At 34.8% G+C, this 20231-nt stretch overlaps 1 protein-coding gene across 5 annotated transcripts in view; it reads left to right on the plus strand.

Annotated features, from left to right (window-relative positions):
- Window positions 1-20231, plus strand: part of EPHA7 (EPH receptor A7) — a 166082-nt gene that overhangs the window by 99130 nt on the left and 46721 nt on the right. The window lies entirely within an intron of this gene.

The following is a 20231-nucleotide window of genomic DNA, read 5'->3' on the forward strand; positions in this document are numbered from 1 at the left end:
TTGGGGTTTTTTTCCCTACTGTTTTTCATTTCTTTTGGAGTAGCATAAAACAGCTCCCATCAGACTTCAGGCTGACTACATTAGTCATTAGATCCACATGTAAAAATGCATTCTCTAACCATAAAAGCTTTTTACTCTAAGTAACAATGGCATGCTATGCCAAGGACAAGGTGAAATGCTAATGCCCTGTTTACCTCCTTCCAATGGTCTGCATGGTGGAATAGACAAAAGTCCTTACTCTGAAGGACAGCTTTATGATTCTGATTTCAGGAACTTCCTGAGTAATTAAGACATGCTCATTTATTATGCCAATTTACAATGGTTCTGTCTAGATAACAATGCAGATTCCTCAAATTTCTTTCCACCATTTTAGATGAAAATCTTTATCTGCTCGTTGGACAAACATTTCCCATGTCTTCTTTCCTAACTCTCTGACATGGGCCTTTTTTTTTTTTTATTAGACATGACAGAAAGAACGTTGCATAGCTTTTGAACTTCAGATTAGGAAATTAAGTCAAAAGTTAGTGAGAGTTTGCATTAAGTCAGAAGTTAGTGAGAATCTGCAAATTTTGGGACTTGGAAAACTTCTTGTTCCAAAGTATTTAAAATATCACTTCTCTTAAAGACTGATGAAATACACATTTAACCAGACTTCAGGTTAAAAAAACTCACAGTAAAGCCAACAAAAAATTATATTTGTGCTTTTTAAAATGAATAATTATGCTAGTAATTTTTGATTGTTTTAGGTTTTTTTTAAAGAAAGTTCTAATATTAGAAATTGTTTTAATATTAAAAGAAAAGAATATAAATTATTACCAGGGAAGATTCTTTGGACGATGAGAACTTTGCTGAATTCAGATATTACAAAACATTGAATCTTATTGGTGCTTCTGTTTGTATTTGTGTTTGGTGTTATTTTGGTGGGGGAGCTAAATCCAAATAAATAAGTAAATGAAACATTTTTTATCTAATTAGATCTAATAGATATTTTTGTCAAAGTAATTGTAGCTAGGTTATTCATTCCTCTATTCTAAAGATTTATTATTCGTTACATATATATATATTATATATTACAAGTTATATTACATTGAGAAAATACTATATATTATAATAGATAATCATTACTGTATAATAATTTTCTAAAGGGCTCAATTTTTAATCTTATTATTATGAGCCATGTAACTTACATTAGTGCAGAATTTTCTTGTCAGTGAATACCCTAATATTTGAATGTGTACATGTGTAACAGATATGTGTCTTATGAACCAAGCACTAAGTTACTTCTAGATAGGTATAAGCTACATTACTCTATTAATAACAGAAACACATACAAGGAAAAAAACCAAAATCCAAACCAACCAATTTAAAAAATCCCGTTGTAATGAAGAAAAGTCTTATGTGTAGTATCAGAACATGTGAATTTTAATTTGGTCAGAATTGTTCGGTTTAAAAACAGTTTTATTTTGTCCACTATGCACAAAACCAAAAAAAATTATATATGTAATACATAAAGAAGGTAAATTATAACATTCTCTGGCACTACTGATTTGTTTCAGCTAAATACGTGACCTTATATCTCCATGGAAATGTCATTATTTTATAAATTAAAAAAAAAATTAGAAGAGCAGCACAAAAAGTATTCTTTAAGCCATCATTCTTTAAATAAAATTATGCCACCTGCTTTTTCTTCTGCGTTTGAAAGCGCTCTTCTCAGGTGGCCATATCTTTAGAGCAAAATTCATTTTTGGTGAATAAAAAGGGTTGTAATGACTGTAGTTAAGGGAAGGTTTTTCATACTCATCTGTGATACAGAATTATCAGGGCACCTCACCCACGCACTCGCTCATTCCTGAGATACCCCAGCTCCTTACACTCAGTTCTTTTCCAGAGTAGTTCTCACAGACAGTATAAGTAGTTCCAAAAATACATCCTAAATTTTCTTTGCAACGAACGACTTGTAGTGACTTTTCTATAAATCGACTTTAACCTGTAAAAAGAAAGAGCAAGAACACATAGGTGTAATCAATAAGTAAAAGCTGAGTGTTTCATATTCAGCATTGAGTAATCTGAAATGGTACAAGCAGCAAATGTCTGAATGGCATTTCTGAGACAACTTTGAGTGGCAGGAAGTTTTCTCCTTGAGCTGTGGCCAAGTCCTAGATATACACAGGGAAGCCCTATTTGAAAGAGAGATACACTGAGCTCATGATTTTGTTTTCCTGCATTTTGTTAGCATAGATCACTAGATTGACGTTTGCACTTGACCAGGCACAGCTTTTAAAGCAGGAATTTCACTGTGAACTGAGTGCCCTGAATTCTCCTCTTAATTTGCTTTAGAAAGTGATGCCACCATTTCCACGAGTAAGAACAAAGGAGGAAGAAAATTTTAAAAAATAACGAGGTAGTAAGAACTGTTAATTTCAGTTGTAACATCATTTTATTAGGCTGTTGTTTAGTGTTTTGTCATGCTGTGTGCTAGCTTTGCTGACCTTTTGGGCAAGCTTTGGCCAACTGAGATTGTATTTGCACAGTAGATCAAATTTTGACAAAGAAACTGTTTTTCCAGAGTCCCCTGGGACAATATATCTGTGTAAGTTCAGTCACATAACACTTTCTAGATAAGGATGCAGGCTTAATTTTAATCCTTATCAAGTTTAGCACCTACCCAGAAGACTGTATTTTAATGATAAAGTTGGGGGTGTTTTTTTATGACTCTCAGGAATCCAGCAGCAAGACATAGGGATTTTAAATCAGAAGGTGATTTTTCCCTGAGTCTTGGAGATCTCATTTTTAACTTTGATGTGCCACTTAGTGCCTAAAGCTGCATGATGGTGGACCTGGGTTTTCTGGTCTAAAATCACTGTTAGAGCATGAAGCATCTAGACACCTTCCAGTCACTGCACCAGATGCTGATGCTTAAGGTACTTTAGTTCCCCAACTTCATTTTAGATGAAAATTTCCAACACCGAAGGCAGCTGTGTCTTTGTTAGTAAAGAAATACCTTGTTTTCTGTACTTTTAAATCAACATGGTAATTAAAGTGGTATTTCCCCAATGTTTAGATTGCATTTGCATGAGCGTACCACTTTTTTTTTTTTTTTTTTTTTGTCCACACCACTTTGGTGGATTTGGTTTTGGTTTTTTTTTAATTATATTTATTATTGGTTGGTTTGGGCATGATAATTATCCCAGAAAATTGAGATTGCTGTTTCTCACAAATAAAAGGGCATTAAAATGAAAAATTACAGTGTTTTCCCAAGTACATCTCTGTGTAATCAGACATCTGTATCTAGCACAAAAAAGAACAGTATTCTTTCAGGATACAGAGATTCATTAATTGGCAAAAGTCAATGTCCTGGCAATACAAAAGTCCAACAGCATTTATAAATATGCAGACAATACCACAATAAAGATGTGATAATTAGAGGCTGATCAGTTTAACAATTTTTTGGTTTATTTTATGTCATTAATGCACAAGTCATTCGTAGTATGGATTGTTTCTGGTGAGCAGACTTCACTTGTGAGCAGTGAAAACAAAGCAGGTGTATTAGCATCTATTCACAGCTGATGCTCCAACAGATCAGGTAGACCAGAAGATGCATAAATCATCCAAAGGAAAAAAGTTCCAGGTGATACATCTTGACTGAAAGATCATAGTGCAGCCTTCATTGTGCAGAGAGTTTAAGAGCTGTATCCTGATGTACACAGGTAACGTTGTTTCTCTCGAAGCTGTAAAAAATGCAAGTAGTAAAATAAACTTAGAAAGTTAAAAAGAAAGGTGGAAGCACTAAGTTAGTACATTATATGTCTAACAGAGAAGTAATTTTATAAAGTGCATTACATAAACCATTTTAAGACTGCAATTTCAAAATAGCTACCTTGAAAAAATAAATCTTTTGAGAATTTGAAAAAGGACACATTAATTTTGTTTAGAAAAAAACTGTGTTTGAATACCACAACAAAAGAGTCAGGAAGAAAGAAGACAAAAATTAAGTTAATTAAGATCACTTCTTTATTCTGGTCGCATCATTTTCTTTTTTTATAAATTATATCTGTGGTCTAACACCAGGCTGGATGATTCCAACGATGCAAAGACATAATTTGTTTTTCCAGCCCTTAGCAGCATTTTACTCTTGGGGCCTCTTTCTCAAGTGGTACACACTGCATCACATCCCTTCCAGTCCTTTGGGGGATGCTGGCTAGTAGTATGGATGCTTTCTACTGACTAGATTTAGATCATTGTTCCAAAACGAAGAGGGATGGAAAGGAACACCATATCCTGTTTATAATTTTGAAGAGAATTTGCCATTTCCAATTAAAAGGCTGGAAGATAATTGTAGGCTGTACAAAAGAGTCCAGTTTCAACAATCTCTGTTCAAACATACTTGTCTCTTAAGCAAACCACTCAACGCTAGTACATCCCTGATTTACATATGTAACTTTTAATCCTTCTCTTCATCTGCCATGGGCAAACACCACAGCAAACATCACAGTCTGATGTAGTGAGATTTCCTGTTTTAAGTAAAAGTTTAGGTTATATATGTTTCAGTTCAATTACAGTTAAGGTATTCTGTAGTAATATTAGAGGAGACCTAGAAGTATCCTGAAGCAACCCAGAGGTTGCTCTAAATGATATGTAAATTTGGGTCACCTCTCTCACCCATCCTTTTGATGACCAGGTATAGCCTTCCTTACAATATCTCTGTTTTGCTATATTTAAGAAGCTTGTCTTTTCCTTTCTCTTTGGTTCTTCTACAGTAGAGATGCTTAGGCTTTACCATTTTGTTATTGAAACATCATAACTTCATCTGAAAACTCTGAGTGCATTTAAATACATGAAACAACATGAAAAAAAATCATGGTTGAGTCAAGAATGAGGACTTTGGTTTTACATTTCAATACCAACAAAATTAGAATGTGGAAGATAGGAATTCTACAGAGGAAAAAAGTTCTAATCAGTCTCATCATACATTTTATAAGAAAATAATAGGATAACAGATATATAGAAGGAAGTTTGACCTCTCTTCTCTTGTCTGCTTTATTCTGGGAGGAGAAACAGTTTTGCCCATATCAGCTTCTATTCAGAGAAGCCTATGGCTGTGTCCAGGAAAAGCTGATACAGGCTAAGGGAGATTCCTGGATTGTCTGCCTACATCCTGATTCCTGGCAAAGGGACTTTGCTGTGGAAACAAAGGAAATAAGGGAGATTTGCTTTCAGTCCCAGAATGACTGGGGCAAAGGGTGCTGTTTAACCAAAATCACCATTCCAGAAAACTGCCACTCTCTGGATAACTGGTGACAATCTGGAAATCTGTATCTTGAGGGAATGGCAACAGTGTCAATCCACCTTTCACTCCGCTGATTAATAGCCTAATTAAGAGTGCAGTGTGTTCCATTTGTTATAACCTGAGTGTTACAGTGCCATGTTATAAAGTGCTAGTGGTTAGATTCTTCTTCATTTCACCATAAAATAATACCACTGGATTTTTAAAAAACATGGGGTACTCCTGTCATTCTTTTTATATTTATTTGTATTTTCTGCCTTTGAGCTTTATTCTTTTAGGTTTACCATTAAAAATTAGTCATCAGTCAATGTTCTGAAGGCTTTGGGTACCTAGATTATTCTTTGGAAAGAACTAAAGAACACCTGCAATGTCTTAAGGTAATAACTGTCAAACTGTCAGAGGCAAAAGCAACAAGCAAAAATATTTGCAACAAAAGAAAGGAGAAGACAGCCGTTGGAAAGGGAAGCAAACTATATTTATAAAGCTGGTTGTAAAAGCAGTTAATGCTAAACATGTGATGTTTATGCCAATAGAATGAGTCAGATGTGCTTCAAGTGAAATACTGTATTTTGAGCTGCCTAATGTCACCAGCGCCTGCAGGGACAGTTTGCTAACTCTCCATGAATACACTGCCAGCTCTTCAAAGTAATTTTCATTATGCAATAGTGAAGCTTTAAAGGCATCCTCCCTTATTGATCTTGTTTTTTGCATGATTCAACTTGTTAAGAACAAGATAAAGCTCCTCTGATAAACATTGATATTCTATAGCTAAGGAGAATTTCTTTTGTCTAACATTTTTATTGTCATTGTTTGTATCTATTCAGACAGCTTTACCTTCTGTGAGCCTCTGGTAAGTCATTAAAATGGCTTTCTCTCACAACAGTTAAGCTTCCTTTAAACTCTAGCCAGCTGCCTGCATTCCTGACCTTCTGGAACTTCTGAGCCAGTATCTGAGACCAGTAATGGCGCCTTACCTACTGTTACACAATCTGGACTTTGCCAAAATTTTTTCCAGATTTTGCTTTCCTCATGTAAAATTAATGAAAAAGATGCAGGCATCTGAGTTTTCAGAAAGAATGCACTGACTGAAAAAGCCACAACCTTCCCCTTCCCCTTTCCCTTCCCCTTTCCTTTTTCCTTTCCTTTCTTGGGACCATATTCCTTTCTTGAACCATATGGCCTGAGCTATGGACTTGTTTGAAAACTAAAGGAAAGAATCAACTGGGATAATTTCACAATAATCTAATCCATCTTCAAAAGTGTTGCAAATTTGTAATTTATTTCCCACTTTGTTTTTTTGGGGGGGAGCGGGGTTGGGGGGGGGAGTGGGGTAGTTTGAGACCTACCTTGATATGAAATATATATATATTAACAAAATGCAAATATAAAAATACATTCTAAGTATTTTAAAAACCAAATTGATGATCTCTTTTATTCTTTTAAATTCTTTGGCAAGCAGTTAACCACCGAGTTGAAAAGGGGAGAAGCACATACGTAACTCTAAAGTATGTAATCTGGGTGCCCTGGCTGTACAGCAAAGTGTAGAGTTCAAACAGAATTTGGGGTGATGCTGTAATTTCAGGCCATGCTGAGTCACTTAAGACACATGCATGTGGCTGCTGTGCTCTAGGTTAGCTGGCCAGCTGTTCACATGTTAAACCTCACAAATATGCGTTAGTCACAATCCTAATATATCGCATACTTTTTTAACTCATGTTTCATTGAATACAATCTTGTTGGAAATTGCTTGCAAAAACTCAAAAGCCTGTTTGTATCTAGAGGGTGAGAGTGGTTTCTAGGCACTCTGGAGAAAAGTTAATGACTGCAGCAGAAAGGTGGGTAGGTGGTAGACTCCATCTGCCAAACTTGGTTGTGTGTTGCGTATCGACACAAATTTTAAACTCTAAGTAAGCCAGAGTCTTTGCAGGATATGCCTCATTTACCTCTTGAAGAGTGGCAGATGTTTCCACCATCCCTCAGAGGGGAGTCCAGCCTTCCTAGCTGGGTGCCTGAGCTGTACCAGAGAGGATACTTCTCCATAGGTCTTTGAGGGCAGCCTCTTTCCTTGATTAGATTTCTTATTCGGAAAGTTTTTCAGCATTTACTGAATAGACTCAGAGGTTTAAATTAGGAAGGCTAGTTCCCAGCTGTGGGGAATAAATTGAGACAAATACCAGAAATTAGCATCTCTGTATTTCTATCAGAGAAAACAAATATTAGTTGAATGATTTAAAAATTAATAATGATAATGAAATTATAAAAAACCCACAAAACTTATGAAAGATGTAGAATGAGAAAACAGTACTAGCAGTTAAGTCATGTAGGGTCCATCTTAGGACACACCTGAAACAATCTAGCTTAAAGGCACACCTACGCCTTGCTTACTTGGGATCTGAATGACCAGAAGGATCTCCTCCACTAACTCAGAGGACCTTAAAGATACTGGACTTGTATTTTAATATGTCTGAGAAAAATTAGATGGGATCAATCCAGGCAGGTATTGCACACTGGGGTGTGAAATTTAAGTCCAGCTAAGGAGAATTATATTTAATGGTGAATTGTACATTACCTTAAAGACTGTAATTTATGCAGTAATACTTACTTTAGTAAAGATAAACCAGTTGTGTTTCACTTTTCAAATAGGTTTTCAGTCATGTCTTTTTGAAGATTGTTACTCTATTTAGTCTGGACACGTACGGCACGTATAAAGATCTGATTGGTTCCTGTGGATGCAGATGTTATTAAAAAAAGTTCCATGAGTCTCTCTGTTATCTGATATGTGTATTTCATAAACCTTGCATTTGGATTAGAGCAATGCCAAGGTTTACAAAAAGAGAAAAGCTTTCAAGAAAAGATTTAAAATAAAACTTGGGCATATCATTGCTAGCTTTTTTTTTTTTTTTAATGACTAATTCAGCCACTGTTGACTGGACAGAAAAAAGGAGGATTTTTTTTTTTTTTTTTTTTTTTGCTGTTTTTATTGTGCTTGAGCATGTGTGCAGTACAGCTTTGATTAGTTAAGTAATCTGTATGTTAAGTAATCTCTACTATTTTCCCTTTACTAGCAGGTCTCACATGAAGATCTTCAAAAACACATAGCTAGGTAATGAGTAGATTGACTACTTTTATCATTGAATGTTTATAGAGGAGTTTCCAAGTGGTTTAGCACAGCTATTTTTTAAGTCAGGGCTCTTACTTGCACATACAAGGGAGAGTAATGAACATTCAGTATATTTATTATCATGGGAAATTCCAATACCAATAATTTATTTTTTTCATTTCATACCGTAAGCAGTGCTGAGACCATATTCATTAAGGAAACCAGCTACTGATGTTTATGATTCTGATGTATATCCATCTTAATATGTGTGTTATAATGCATGCATGAGTATAAATAATTACACTGGAGCTTTTTCAAATGAATAAGATATTAGACTGTTGTTCAGAGGATGTAGTTCTATTTCTGTTTCTGTTTAGATATGTGCAACCTTGCACATTCTGTTATATTGTTAGTTCAAGTTATGTTGTATTGTTTGACTGATCTGAATATGACCCATATTGTACACTGTGCTCCCTCATGCCAGCTCAGTTGCTGTGCTAGTGATGGGCCTTGGAATCACTAAATTTGAGACTCTTGCTGTTGGTGGCAAGTGCAGCTTTTGTGCTATACATACACGGAGGTAGCAATAATTTCTACTGTAGACCTGGAGGCTCTCACAGGGAAATAGTAATTGAAAAATGATCTGCACAGTCTGTGTAGAAAAACAGTAATTTTTTATTAAAACAGAGGATTGTGCTGTTGTTAAGACTCAAGTTTAATTGCTTTTGTGACATTCCAGTTTTATGGCCTTTTTTGCTGTCTCCTTTACAATCTGGAAGGACTTGTTAGATATGTAGACACCATTTTCCAGACTTTCATTTACAGAACAGCTTATTGGATGCAGTCTGAAACCAACCAGACCTACTCTCTCCCAGTGCCTTGACTGAGGGAATGGAGAATCAGATCTAAAGTTTATTATTTGAGATAAATAGAACCATAATAAACTATTCAAGATACTTATTCAATTTTGCTTATTTTTCCAATATATTGAGTAAATGTGCAATAAAACAGAATCAGCTTTGTTTGGTTGGGGTTTTTTAAGTTTAGCCTTTCGGACGTACTGCTGCATGGTTTTGGGTTGCTGCAAAGAGCTCTATTTTCATCTCCATCATCCTGAATATTGATTGAAGTTCAGAATTCAGGATGAAAGGAGTCAATGCAGTCACTGCTTGTTCACACCATTAAAAATTGAAATAGGATCCAACCCAGAAGCTATTCTGGTCTTGTTTTGTGGATTTTCTTTTTTTCCTTATAAAATATTAGTTCAGACTTCAGTACTACATAGGAATATTTTTATCATTAAATTGACTTTTTGCAGTTGTGAAGCTGGAGTTATGTAAGGAGTCACAGTATTTAAATAGCAGTTTGCTAAAATACCTCTAGGCTCACCAGGAGTTAGACTTATACTATTGTATGTAGAAACCTGACTCCTACAAGATTTGCATGAGAGGTGAATCTGAGCAAACTCCTGGCTAATTAACTACAAGAGCTTTAAGGATAATGGAATAACTCCTTAAATGCAATGGAAAATTTAGGAGGAAGGAAAAAATTGTAGATAGTGTGTGAGAAAGATGGTGTCACTCATTTAAAAAGTACGTCAATAATTTTTTTACTCACCCAAAAAGTACATAAATGTAATGTGTCAGTTTTATTTGCTTTACAAGGTTATCTGCTTCTTCTGAAATCAATGCCTAAATTCACTGTGTAGCCAGTGGGGAAAGTTTTTCAGAGGTCTTAAAGTGATGTTTTCAAATTCATGGATCTCAGTTTAAACAGACAGGCTCTCTTTTTAGATCTTTCCTGTGCACTTACCTTCCTGTTACAGGGAGCAAACTTTTTGGGTGAACTTAAGCACTTAATTTATGTGTGCTGCAGTCACCTAAAGGGGAGATGCACCCAGGTTACCTAAGTTAGATTGTCTGTATCTCATATAGAATTACTTCGGAAATAAAAAAGTAAAGACCAATCTCTGTGAAATTGGGAAAGTAATTGTAATCTTTCTGTTAAAAATATATATTTAAAATTATAGCTAATTAATGATGTAGCTATGTTGCATAATCAGTTGTGGTAATTACATTTTTAATTACTTTACTCTTAGGACCTGATTCTGATCTTGTTTCCAGTGGTATAAAGCAAGGATAACTTAGATAAAATCAATGCAGCTAAACTAAAGTATAATTGATGAGAGGTCAGAATTGAGCCCTAAATGGTATGCTAAAAGTGGAACTAATCAGAAAACTAAATGGGTTTATAATTTGTGCAATTGACATTTTCGTATTCTAAATCTCCAAGAAGTTAACCTTTGGATACAGAGCTTCACTTTCCTTTAGAGTCTCATGGTATTGAGGGAAGTGAAGCCACTAGAATGACTGTAAAAAAAAAAAAAAAAAAATCTGTACAGCTTTTAAAACCACGCAGTAAATTCTTTCATTAAATGATTAATGTGTTTCCAGCTTAATACATTTCTGCATCAGACAAGTCTTTGAGCAAAGTTTTCTGGTGAACAGAACCTGGAGAAGCATTAAACCATAGCATATTCTCAAATAACAACAACAAAATGAAATTCCCCCAAATCCAAAGTTGCTATAAGCAGTAAGGAGTTTTAGGAACTAATTTCCACTCAAAGGGAATAATATTTAAGATCTATTTGAAATTATGTACAGAGTTTACTCTTTCTGTAATAATTGGTAGAGATACATTTTTAAAAAATCATCTTTTTAATCATATGTAGTTGCATAAGACCTATAAATATATTACAAGTTTTAATATTTTTGGCGTAAAAAAAAATTAAAGATATTTTCATGCAAAAATTGTGTGCTAAATTTTTAAGTAAATATGCACATTATGTCTAAATTAGTTTTTGCTGTTAATAGTGACATGCTAATTTTTGTTGTATAGTCAAATCAATCAAATAGCTTTGCTTCTCAAAATACATTCCCCTGAAGGAAAACCCCTTCTGCTTTTGCACAAGAGTATTTTTTCAAACAGCTGGTGCAAACAAAGTTACTTCATTTAGGACAATCAACTTTTTATCAAATGGATTTTTTCCCAGCTGACAAACTGTAAGTGAATTTTTGTACATCAGGAGAAATTGTGAATATTGTGTTTCTGTCCGTGGCAGTTCTCCGCAGTGGTGACCTCGCTCTGGCCAGTGAAACTGCTTCCTCTGCAAGTCCTGACCTAGGGAATCAGGGGCTGTCTGCTGTGACTGGCCTTCTCCTCATGGACATGACTTTCCCTCCTGTGCATAGTCAATAACTTCAGCCTTACTGCTTCTGGTATTCATCACTGTAGCAGAGATTCCCAGATGGATATTTATCCATCTTCTTAAATTCTAGAGGTTTATTGCTCTTTGGGAAAAAACACCTCATAACATGAGAGAAAATGAAAACTGTTCTTGCATGCAGTTCTTCCTGTATTCCCTGTGAATACTTCCCATGATGCTTTCAGAAATATGCCCATTTTTAGCAGTGCCATTATGATGTATTTCACAGGAATTTGGAAGGCTGGAACAGAAGTTGTTACATGTTTGAGGAATGTTAATAGAGTAATATTTTTTTCCCCACAGAACAGTTATATATTTGGAAGCATCAATTTGATCAAACCTCTGGCACATAATTATTGTTTTGTGCTGACATCTTTATAGAATATTTATATGGTTTTTTGTTAATATTTGATCAGCTGTTTTTAATTTTTTTGGCATGGCCCTTTGTTTCCAGATTTTGGTTGGCTGTGTCTGAAACAAAATGCTTTGTTATGGGGCTGGAATTCACTCAGTTGTGTCTTGGACATCTTACACTAAATAAACATAATCTAACTACTCCATAGGCCTCCAAAGCCACTCTTGTAAGTCACCTCATAATCCTGTAGAAGTAAAAATTTCTCTTGCTGAAGTCAAACTGGAGTGGCAAACTTAGCTATGCAGTAGCAATAAGAATGTATTAAGGGAGTTTTGTTTTTTTTTTTTTTTTTCCCATGTGTAGCATCCTTGAAGCTGACATTTATTTGTGACTGAATAGATGACAGCATGAAATTCAATTACAGCAAACAGTCTCAGTCATTACACCTGTCTGCTTCCAGAGAAAAGTATTTGTAAATTGGTTTTTATCCTTCTGTTCCCTAAAACCTATGTCTGTAATTGACACTTGCCAGCAGAGATGACTGGAGACAGAAGGAGAACATTATGTGTCTGAGTATCCCACCAGGGAAAAGAGTATCCTCATCTTTGGAGAGTTTTGTGGTGTTTTGTTTTCTTTAATGAAGAATGATATCTGTGTGCCAAGGATTTACTGCAAGGCTGGTGGCAGATGTTTCTCTAAAAAAAAAAAAACATAGAAAAAGTTATGAAAGATGAATCACAAAATAACAGAGGACAAAAGAAAAAGCTAATTAACATAGAAATATTTCTTCTGCAAAGGAAAACGAATGCTTCAGGAGAACAAAAGCCCCTCTCTATTATTTGTAAGGCTGGTTTGTTACTCTAACACATTTGTAAGAATCAGGTTTGTGCCTGACATGTCAAAACTTATTCACAAAACAAGAGTTGTGGATATCTTGGGAGACAACGTTGTCACTTGTTACGCAACTCAGCATCCGTTCAGCACTGATTGATGCCCAAGTTGCCAGTTTTCAAAGAAATGAGATGCAGACATAACAGTAATATTTGTACCAAATGTCAGGCAGAAGAAACAGGGGAGTTCATAGAATGGGTCTAGATGTAGACTGTGACCAGGAAAAAAATCAAAACATGATAGACAAGCTGTCAGCCCGATCTTTCCTAGCTGTTTCATTTCTTTCTGGTAGATTCTTTTTCCTTCTTTCTATGGGCTTCCCTCCCCAGAATTTTGCCAGAATAGACAGCATACAGAACTGATCCGGCTGCTAAGTTCTGAGTTTGATGAAGGAATTACCAAACCATTATGTTTTTCAAATGCATCAGATGTTTAAAAGGTATGGACAATTAGCAAATCACTACAGATTTGGTAATAATGTTATTGGAGCATAAGCATTCTTAGAAATGTGGTAATGATATTAGGGGAGATCAGAATGTTTTTATTGTTTTTTTCCCTCATGGGTTCCTTCTCACTCAGTATATTTTATCATTCTACTTTTTAATTGATATTCGACAGTTTGGGCAACTACTGCTCCTGTTCCTCTCTGTAGATCAGCAAGTATATTGAGAGTTTCTCAGCCATAAAAGCAATGGCAAAGCACGTGATGGAGTAATGCAGTCAAATATTACTTGACTACCTTGCCTGTTCCCATGTACTCATGACATCCCCAGGTGGCTCAGAGCAAATGTGTCTGCCTCTGCTGATGGCTTACCCAGCACTGTAAGCACACTGTGTTATATTTATGAGCTGGAAAGTGTGTCAGCAAGGAAGTTAAAATGGTTTCTCTGTAGGATATTGTTAGTGTAAAATATCTGATTTATTTGGGTCTTTTTTTGAATGCTGCAGCTTGTAAACACAGTGGGGAATTTCTCTGCCATTGATCCAAAGCAATGGGTACTAATGGCATAATACAGTGGTACTCAATAACCTTTTATCATGGGTTGCTTTGTCATGTGGAGGCTTAACTGAGGGGAGAGAAATACACTGTAACAAAACAGAAAATCTTGTGAATGTCTATCAATAAATCTGATAATTTTCAGTATAAGAGCTATCATGATAACTTCTGTTATCTTTTTGCATGAATTATGATATAGAATAACATGAAAATTATTGTGCACATTAGTGTAAATATGAACTGAAATGTAAGCATTTTTTTCAAAGCATTTCAATGACAAGCTGTGGCAGTTTTCTGTCATGGCTTTAGAAGCACTCAAGTGAGTGCTATATTAGAGTGCTTTGAAATTTTTAATAATTGTAATAACTTTTTTTTTTTTTTTTACTTCTTGTAAAAAAGATTTTGTATCTTTCTAAGAAACAGAATATGTAAGTAAGGGAAATAGCTACACAGTAAAGTGTTAAAATTGTCCAGTACCAGAAATCTGGTCAAGGCTCTTTTTGCATCAGACAGTTCCATAGAAATAAGCAAGGGCATGTGTCCTCAAGCAAGGGAGGTCATGTATCCTGAGGTATCCTGTTTCAGACCAGCACAAAAAACAGTGTGGTGCCACATGCTGACCCCCAGATCCCTGACAGCAGCAGCTGCAATTCTTCAAGGTGTATAATCTCTTTGCCTTCCACTCTCATTTAGAAATTTTGGCAATTCTGATGCCTGTTTCCCCTGAGAGCAAACCAGAACATGGTCAGAGGCCAGGTTATGACTTCACTTTCACTCTTTCTCCCGGGAGCAAATCAGTGCAGAAAGGTGCCCTTTGGGTAATCTGGGTGCAGGATTATAATGGAGTATGGGGAGTTTTGTATTCTCTGCCTGAACAACCATTTAAGAGCTAACAACAGTATAATTTTCTGCTACTATTTTCATATGCATAGATACATATATATATATATATATATATATATATATATATATATATATATATACACACACACACACATTTATATATATATATGTGTGTGTGTGTGTGCACGCATTCATTTTACATTTGTTATTGATAAAATGCCAGATTACAGTCTCACTTAAAATAGATGTAGAGGAAAAACAACTCTGTTATCCAAAGATTTCTGCTAAAAAAGGACACAGCAAAGACATGTTAAAAAGAAATAACGGAGTAGATTATAACCATTGGGATGCCAATATCCCTGTTTCTCTATGATTTGCATCTGTTATCAATGTCCCCTTCAGGCTCAATACTCAAAACACCCTACAACTGCTGTAGAACATTGCTGCATAAAAATTGTTAATGTCATGTAAAACTTATATTGGGCCCTAAGATAAAGTTTTAGAGGGATGTAAAATTGATCTCATTGCTACTGTAGGAAAAGCTGGTGGTTTGGGGTGATTCTTGTATATCTTCATGGTATGAAAATAAAAGTTGCCAAAATCCAAGTTGTCCTTTAGGAAGTGCAGTAAAGGTGCTATCAAAGTGCCAGTGTTATTGTTTGACTTCAGCAAATGCAAGAGGAAGTTCAGATTGACTTCAGCACATTATTGCTGTTGTAAGATAGAAAATAATAATAAAAAAAGGAAGTCTGATAGCCCATTCATTCTTTAGAATTTGTATAACAAGTCATGAAATTAAAGTTGCAAACATAAATTTGGCAGAATTTGTTAATGTAGGGTTTAGTCCTTCACAAGGAGCACGTACTCCTGTTCACTTATGAAATTTTCTGTATGAAGTGTGAATGCAGGATTGTAAACCCTTATTTCTAAGAATTTTCAGTATTTTGTTTTGTATGCATGAACTGCTAAATGCACAGGAAGCTGCTTCTAGAGACACTATTTAAAAAGCATCAAATTAAAAGTCTCCATGACTGATGATGTTGATGGAATTGAGACCCATTCAATATTCAGGACTTTAGGAAATCACTGAGAAATGGATAGGTATGTTCCTTTTGCTGACTTATCTTTTTTTCAGTAAAAAGATGTTTACAGCTGATTCTGTGCTAGCAATTGGTACATTATGCCTAAATCCTCTTATATGTTAAAGTCCAGCTTCACATATTTTATTTTTTCCAGTTTCTATTGGTTTTTTTTTTGTTGTTGTTATTTGCTTGGAATTTTTTTTTGTTGGTTTTGGGGTTTGTTTGTTTGGGAGTTTGTTGCTTTTCTTTGTTTTTTTGGTGGTGATGTGTTCAGATACACCTGTCTTTGCCTTCTGGAAAACACATGATGGATTAAGCAAAATGTTCATCCTGAGAACCAGAGAATAGCTAAGGATAGGAATTAAAGGCAATGGCAATATTATATTATAAAATTTTCAAATACTCTGGACTAAAAGTAATGATTTCCAAAACAATTGCTATACCTTGATATTTGCACTTATTAATAATGTACCCTATGCTTGGCTTAGCAGTTCAGATGGAACACATCAGTCTACCAGATGCAATATTCTCTCCGGAAGAGAATATATCCTTGGAATATCCAGCTCTTTTTGTCACCTCAGTTTTAACTTTTTCTATAACTTGATCTGAAAATGATGACCAGCTTGAAATCTGTATAACTTGAAGGCTTTATCAGTAAAACCCAGCACAGTTATATTTCTCAGTGGCTGTGATGTTGAAACCTGGGGAAAATCAATTTTTCCTTTTGCTGAATGGTATATTTGAAGCATTTAAAAAAGGTGAATGAGTGTGCTGAGGGCCTGTCATTCTCAAAGTACTTTCTTATGCTGTGTGTGTAGGTACATCTGCCTGTTAGCCCTGGGAGTCTGTGTGTGTGTTTGATGCATGGGATGTTGTGTCAGCAGGAAGGAGAAAAAGAAGAGATGAGGTATATCAGAAAGAAAGTTGATAGCAAATGGTGTTTTGAACAGTCTGTATCCCCCTGTGTAATATATTATGGAAATAATGATTCTGTCAAGTGATGCTTCTTTGTAACCTGAAGTGATACAGTAGGGATTATACATGCTCAAGTCATTCAGGACTGGGTATAAAGTTGTCTAGAAGTGCTGCAAGTGTCTTTGCCATGAAAGACTTTGTTAGAGAAGCAGTGGCAAAAAGTAGATTACTAGAAGAAAAACACTCTGAAGTAGTTTATTATTATTGTTATCATTATTGGGTTAGCTAGAAATGGGAACAAATATGTTATTTTTAATCCTGTTGTTATGGAGTTACCTTTTTTTTGGCAATTTAATTCCCTAATTTATCTTGTATTCTTGTATTTAAGGATGATTTGAATTCTTTAACTCATTTTCCAGCTTGCTCAAATATAGTTGTTTCAAAACCATAAAAAGTTGTTAATTAATTGGCATAGATAAGCAGTGAGAAGTTGGCTAAAGGTTTAAAAGGAAGTGTCAGGAAGCCATAACAAATAAAACATAAATGTAAAGCCATCTGTAAGAAAACCACAGAGAGAAGCCAGAGGAAGTTATTATACTAGAATAAAGAACAAAATGCTTCTGACCTGTATACTCTCATTAAGCAGAGATCAAGAAATGCAGCCCAAAAGGCAGGATAAAGTTAGCCTACCCTCTCAATGGATTGGTTTATGTGGCTGCTCTAGTTTGAAAGATTTCTGTGGAAAAAAAACTGGCGTTCATTGCCAGAGGAGGATACTCTGGCTGCAGTCAATTTAATGATTCCCTTTTTCCCTTGAAAAACATGGGGACTCAAGGTTAAATAGCATGCTGCATTTTAGGAATCTCATGTGGTATGGCAATAATATGCAACATAATTGTCTTCGTTGCTGCCAACATATGCAAGGTTGGACTGTAGGTTTGGATTTTCTCTTCTTCCTCATGTGGTTCTTCTAGCAATGAAAGGCAGCACAGCTTTTTTTAGTTTTGGGTGCAAAAAACCCAAAACAAAAACAAATTACCAAAAACCCTACCCCAAACCAAACCAAATCAATTTGAATGCTGTCTTGCAATGTTGATAAATCACTGGGATTTTAGTTTGAATGCAAATTCTTTAAGAATGGAAAATGCCTGTTTTTTATGTACTTTGTACAGGTGTTAAGCAGGAATGTCACACAATGTATTTCATTTCCTTGATTAAAATCTTTCCCTTCTCTTGCTCCCTCCTCCTTCACATTCCTGTTCCTTTCCCACATACACAGAGTTAACAAATATCAAGTTTATTTTGCTTCACTGCTTTAAGAAAAATGAATGCTGTGGCCAATGGAATGAAAAAATTTGATAAGCAAAAAAAAAAAAAAAAACCGCAGGAAACATGGAAAACAAATTCCAGTGACCTAGGTAATATAAAATTGTTCAATGATAAGTACCAACATTAACAATTTCAGACATCTAAAAATGTAAGATTAGCAATTTGAGAAGCATTTATTTGGATGAGATAGAAAGTTTGCCTGAAACATAATGACCTCTCCGAAATTCATTCAGGATGCAGAGGTACTTATTTAGGCAAAGCAGAGAACTAGTTAATCATGTCAAAGAAAACTAGACAGTAAATTAGTTTGCTGCATTCTGGAGTCCTAGCTATGAAAAATAATATATTTCACTAATTAACGAGTGAAAATACTTTCAGCTCTTAGAAAGAGAATGCAAGGAGAGTGAGAGTGATCCTGGCTTTGTGCAGCAACCCTGGTTGTTGATGCAATTTTATGATTTTATCATTTAGGCAGTCTAGAGTAAGAGATCTTCAACTTTTATTATATTGATTATATACAGCATAATAATTCCTAATGAAGATTATCATGCACATCTTCAAAACCTAATTTTCATGTATTCTTGGAGCCTCCAATGAAATTTAGCCTACATAAACATACATGTTGTAATTTAAAAAAAAATCCTAGAAACGTCAAAATTGCAGTAAGAAGTTAACAATCCAATTTAATTTTGCAGAGGATTATTTTCTTGAATATGCTGTAGGTATTTTAATTTTATCATTATGTTTTTATACTTAATGATATATGAGTGTGCATTCTAGACGTTTTATGTTATTTTAAAAAAGTAGAGAAAGTGAAGATCACCTTGTTGCTTGGGATAAGAATTGCATTTTATCTGAAGACTACATAATTTTACATAATGAAGGCTTTATACACAGTTCTGAAATAATGTGGTGGTTTTTTACCTAAAATATTTAAAATTATCAAGTTTCTTAAAGAAGAATTTCAATAAAGGATCAGTATTAGATTCTGTGTTAGAAAAATATATAATTTTATCTCTAATATCTTTAGTATTATCTCTGTTATGTTATTTCTAATAAATTTATCTCAGGCACCTTTCCTGTGTCTGAGTCTGCCCCAATATCAAGTCCTTACCCATGTAAATGGCATTTAGCTTTTAACTGAGGAGGGCTGAGGGTCAGGTCCTCTTGTTCTTTATCTTTTGCATGAGCAAAATTTATTTCCATTAAACTGAATGAGAACAAGATCAAGTTCTGCATGGTTCCAATACAGTTATTGTAGTTGTTTTTCGAAGTGCTGTAGTTTTACAGGACTTCTGTTCTAAATTCAGCGTGTATGTTTGAGGAAAACTGTGATGTTTGGCCTCCTTTGATGCTGCACATCAGAAAAATATGTGCTGTCTTTCTTATTAAAAACAAGTTGAGAAAGAGAGTTATTTTTCAGTCTCTCACAATTTATTACATTCTCTCTTAAACACTTTTATATGAGAATCAATGTCTCTATAATGCTTTTATATTGGGTTTGGGGTTTTCTAATTTCAAAAGCTCCTTGTTTGTGGGTGATATTTATTAGGAAACTCAGTGTGTGTACATATGTGTGCACAAAGTGTGCATTTATTTATATCTCTGCAGAGTTAGGCGGAGGAAGACAGTGTTGCCTTTGTTCCATAAGATCTACTCCTTAAATTGTCTTGCGCTTTCAAAAATGCTAAGACCAAATATGGAAACTTAGCTGTAAAGAGAAGATGTCCTGGAAAGGTTGGAACTAATGAAAAAGAGTGGGCTTAGGCTCTTAACAAAGTCATTTTCATCACCATCATGCTGTAATCAGATAATGTGAGAGATTATTTCTAAGCAGAACTGGAATTAGTCATATAAAATCAGCCTAAAATGTGATTTTGCTTCTAAAATATTATTTCTCATTTTATGTGCGTTTCAGAAACATATGCAATAAATATTTAGACTCTTAATTTGATACACATCAGTCTAAAAATTTGATTTACTATCACAATCAGAATTAATTTGCTTGATTGTTTTTCCTGTTACATCAATCTCAGTTTTGTACTAACTCAAACAATGACACCTTTTGCTGTTTGCACTTTAGTTCGATTTCAGTTCTAAGTTTATGAACAGTAATAGGCATCTGCTAGAATATTCATTAACTTTGAATTGTGAGCTATGAAAAGGTGCT

This window comes from Serinus canaria, chromosome 3 (genome assembly GCF_022539315.1).
Source record: "Serinus canaria isolate serCan28SL12 chromosome 3, serCan2020, whole genome shotgun sequence".
Taxonomy (NCBI): Eukaryota; Metazoa; Chordata; class Aves; order Passeriformes; family Fringillidae; genus Serinus; species Serinus canaria.